This window comes from Leuresthes tenuis, unplaced genomic scaffold (assembly GCF_036924035.1).
Source record: "Leuresthes tenuis unplaced genomic scaffold, fLeuTen1.0.hap1 SCAF_16, whole genome shotgun sequence".
NCBI classification, from domain to species: Eukaryota; Metazoa; Chordata; class Actinopteri; order Atheriniformes; family Atherinopsidae; genus Leuresthes; species Leuresthes tenuis.
In genome coordinates, this window is record NW_027325370.1 from 8,831,041 (window position 1) to 8,835,795 (window position 4,755).

The window sequence follows — 4,755 nt, forward strand, 5'->3', positions numbered from 1 at the left end:
ATCAGTTTGTACATGGTTGTTTCCATATTTATTTACGAGTGTAGACATACACAGGACATTAGCCCTCCTGAAATGATTCACCTTGCTAACATTTCATGATGCCATTACAATTATAACCACCAGAGTGCATCCCAACATCACAGTCCATCAAAATCAATATCAATTATTTTAAATGATAATATAAATAAATGATGCACTAAACTAAAATAGAGATTATTACAATTTACCTTTATTTTTAGATTGATTTGACATGATGCTTTGAAACTGCTTTAGCTGAAAATTTGCTTTCTGTGTCACTATATAGAAAAATAGTGCTAAATTAGAGCCATAACTGTGAAACAAAGCTGAAAAGTATTGCCTTAACCAGACAGTGTTGAAGTCTTGTATTCACTCAGGATGATCTAGCTTTCATTCTTTTGTCCATGCAGACTTCTGGCAGAGATTTAAAAAGAGGAAAACACAAGTTACCTTGTGGTCTGCATATGAATTGTGGCCTTTGAATCACACGAGCCTCACTGCATAAAGGCACCACAGCTGTGTGACATCCTGTTAGCCAATGCTGGTAACATAATACTGATATAAGCGATTGTGCAATTTAGATTTTAACATTCATTGGTGATGTCAGCACAGCTGGTTTGATTGTGGAAATAGGAATTCCTTGGCTTGATGTAATGCAGACTTCTATGAGGGTATCAGACATTTCAGACTATAAGGACAAAGAAAGTCATTGCTGCATTTTCTGCTCCTAATTGCACTATAGCATCTGCTGTGGCTGAGGCTGGTTAACCAAGACGTAGAGACACTTCGAACACAGTCAGTCTGGTCATACAGCTGTACAAAGCACCATCACGCATGCGGACTCATTTGTACCCTTTCAAAACAATGAACACAAACACACCCCAGGGGAACGGTTCAGATTTTTGACAAGAGTGCAGCAGACAGGGTCACAAAAACCAGGTTGCAAACATTTCATCAACAGTCTCTTATGTGATGACAGAAAAGATTCTTCTGTCCGTAGGCACTGTAGTCCCCTTGGCACCAGTTGCTACAGATTAGTCATTGTGAGGTGGCAGAGGTGCACTTTTCACAGGCCACTGAATGGGTCTGTCTGGCCTTGGCACATGACATTACAGTGCTAAGAAACAGTCTTCTGGTCACGACAGTCTATCACTAAACTCTTGATGTAGTTTTATTCTTAGTCTTATTAGATATGAAAGTAATTTGCAGTAAAAGCTACAAGTAATTTCAGGTAGCATCTCCTCCTTACAAGATTTTTAGAAACATGAGGAACAAACACGCTTGTACAATGTTTTCTTGTCTCTTAAAGATACCAACATGGCTCGATGAGTTTTTACTTTATATGATAAGGTTGAATAAACATGTATCTATGAACTAGCATGAAGTTCTCACTGACTGCATATTTCCCATAGCGCTCAGCCTTAAACAGTAGGGACCTGAACAGCCATCTGGAGTGTTGGAGGGCAGGACAAGGCAGACCAGTTTTCACACCACATCACCAAAATATATAACCTCTCTCATCTTAACTCTCTTTCACATCTTGTTGCAGTCCATCACTTAAACACTACAGTGGAAGAATTTCAAGACAAAGACACATTTTGTTTCATTTCACAGCCAACTGATTCATTTGCTCCCAGGAAATTAACAATCAAATTCTGCCCTTTTCAAGACATTTACAGAATCAGACCTCTGTGCTATGATGCACCAAATATACTGTGAGTGAAACTCGCATCACTTGGGTTGGTTGATGTGGTAATGCTCCTGACATGATAAGTTGTTTGATCTATTTTCAGTAGCCCATCCTCTCCACGCACCCACCCACACATGCTGCAGGGCAAAAGGCACTCATAGAGGAATTGGCGTTATAGTTTTACAGCGCAGCCCCGAGGATGTGAATAATCACTGCTAAAGAGATACAGATACATGACAGTATACCGAGCTTCTGGAGAAACTCATTGTGTAGAGAGAAGCTGTTTATTGGAATAATGAAAAACCTACTGAATTATAACTAAATAAGATCTGTGTTTTTTTGTTGCTGTTTATTTTTTAGTGGTTTACCATTGCATATATGCAAAAAAAGATCCTTAGATTAAAATTCTTGTTAGAAGAACAAAAAGTGGTTAATAATTGTGCCCATAAAGCATCAGCAGCTTATGTCCAAATCTCTGTCATTGATTTTGCCATTGCACATGCATCACAGGTGTCGATACTCGTGCTTGTCCTGTTGTGGTCATGACTTTTGTGTTTGTTTCTTTATCTTGGGAAGAGGAGTGAAACCTTGACAGAATGCGAATGAGCCTGTTGTCACTTGAACAGCAGGGATGGGTGATTAAAGGGATATAGGAAAAGGGCAGGGGAGGAATACAAATGACGAACCCTTCCTCTAACATTATAGTGAACTAATTATTTAAGTTTTATTGAACAAATGTGGGAAAACGCTACCTTTTCACTGCTAGTATAGGCTTTAGCTAAATGCTGCTGTTGGAGTTACACCTGACTCAGTGTGGCCACTGTTGCCCTGCAACCATGTTCTTTATATTCACAGAGATAAAAGAATCAAACAGTCAGGGAACTGACTAAAGTTTCCTTCCCTCCTGAATTGTCCACGTTTTCCCAACGACTGCACTCTCACACCCATGGAGGAGTAGGCAAGGTTTCAACACATTGACAGAGATGGGACTGCACCACTGAAGATGGCAAAAGGGGGAGCTGAGAGATGAGGTTGAGTCGTGAGAGCTGACAAGGCTCAACAGCACAGAAACACCCCCAAGACACGGATAAGATTTTGCCCAATCGGTTTTCGTCAGCATGTCTAATTTGTGACCTGGCAACCTGGCTACCTGGCTTTCCTGAGAATTGAGGTTAGGGCTGGTGCACCACAGATGGTGAGTGTAAGCTCTCACAGTACTATCTAATGTACACACATGTCCTCCATTCAAAATGAAGAAAAGCATTACATTACACTGACTACCATGGATGTGGAAACTGGTTTTATCTCACCTGTGAAGTCCAAATTTTTATATAAAACAAAGATCTGATAGGAGAATTTTACATAGAAACTCGTGTGGTATATGCGTGATACTGCACTGCACTGTCTCATGTTTCAGATAAGTCTCTATTCACAGGGTATTTAGAAGTGCAGCTCCACGCAACTAAGCCTTTATAAATGGTCTTAAAATGCTCAATAAATCACAGCCTCATGGTGGCTCATTACCCTTTCACTCTGTGCTCCACTTTAACAGCCTGTGAAATATTATGACTGCATCCAAAGGGCCTCACCACAGCTTTTCCCTTAACTATCCTCTCTTCCATGCAGACAGAAATAAAAAAGAATTCACTTGGCTGAAGGTCAGCACATTCAAATGAGCGCTGTGATGATGGAAAGCCTCGGTGCACTATGAGAAAAAGTTTATACTGTGGCACTATTTATCAGAAATTAAATAGAAGGGTCTGGCTCAGTGATTCAGTGCCGTCACTCTGAGAAGACTTATGGTTATCCATGAAGCTTTAAGGTGAGTTATACCTTGCCAGAATTCTGGCTAAAGCAGGAGGCAGGGGACATTGTGTTTTCTGCTGCATAATTTAAAGGTGTGATAACAAGCGTGTTTATGAGTCACACAAGGCAGCCAGGATAATCAGAAGTTTGATAAGTTTTGTAAGGTGGAGGGATGTTGTGCTATTCTTCCATGTCTCATTCACAGCTGTACAGGAGAAAGCTAGTATAGGTGGTGGAGATGGGAGGGGGGGCGGGGGATGGGTCAAAAAATAAAGACAGAAGAATGCTCACAGGGTGAGTAACCATCATATGATCAGCGGTTGCCATGGAAACTGATCCCAGCAGCCAGCCCTTGGAAAGTGAGTCACATGAGTGAATTGAAGGAGACAGGAAGCATACTGTGCATACTGTGCATACATGTATGCAGTGCTGCGTGTGTGCAGGGAGGGTATGTGCAGGGAGGTGTCTTGTGATGCATGCAGGGATAAAAACCTGGGTTAGCACATACAGCAATGTTAGTAACTAATCAAACATTAGAATGGGGTGCAGTTGAGAATCTGTATCTTGATGGTGAAAATCTGACACTCATATGACACAGTGGGCTTGTGATAGTCAAGAAGATGGGTGGGAAAGCAAACTGTCACTCCTGCAGGTATTCTTCAGCAGATCACATCAGAGACACATTTTCTATCTAAATTATACAACCCCTCATACATCATCTGTGTCCCTATGAAACTAATTTCACCCTCCATGGTTTGCAGTGATACTGTTGCTTTTTATAATGATCCACGTCCTTGTCATCATCTGGACAAACACGCCCAATGAAATACAACAAAGCAGGTCATTGCTGTCATGTCAGACAATTTCCAGGGAATAAAAATGCCACCCACTGAGGCAGAAGAAAAATGTGCAGTATGTGCAGAGCGAAGGGCACAATAAATAGTCGACTATGGTACAAATCATCTACGCTTGAAAAACGACCATTAAATAGTACCATCATTTCACATTTGTTTTAGTGACTATATGAAAGCCTACACTGTGTTAGATGATAATGATAGCAATATTGATAATAATAATTTGATAATAATGATGCACCTGGTTGATTATGTTAATATCCTGTGAACATTGCAGATGCTTGTTTTTTTTTTTTTAAGGGGGATTAAACTGACGTGCTCACGACCTGATGACTCAAACTTGCGTCAGACTTCGTCGTGACTTACCATAGTAATGTTTTTATCCCA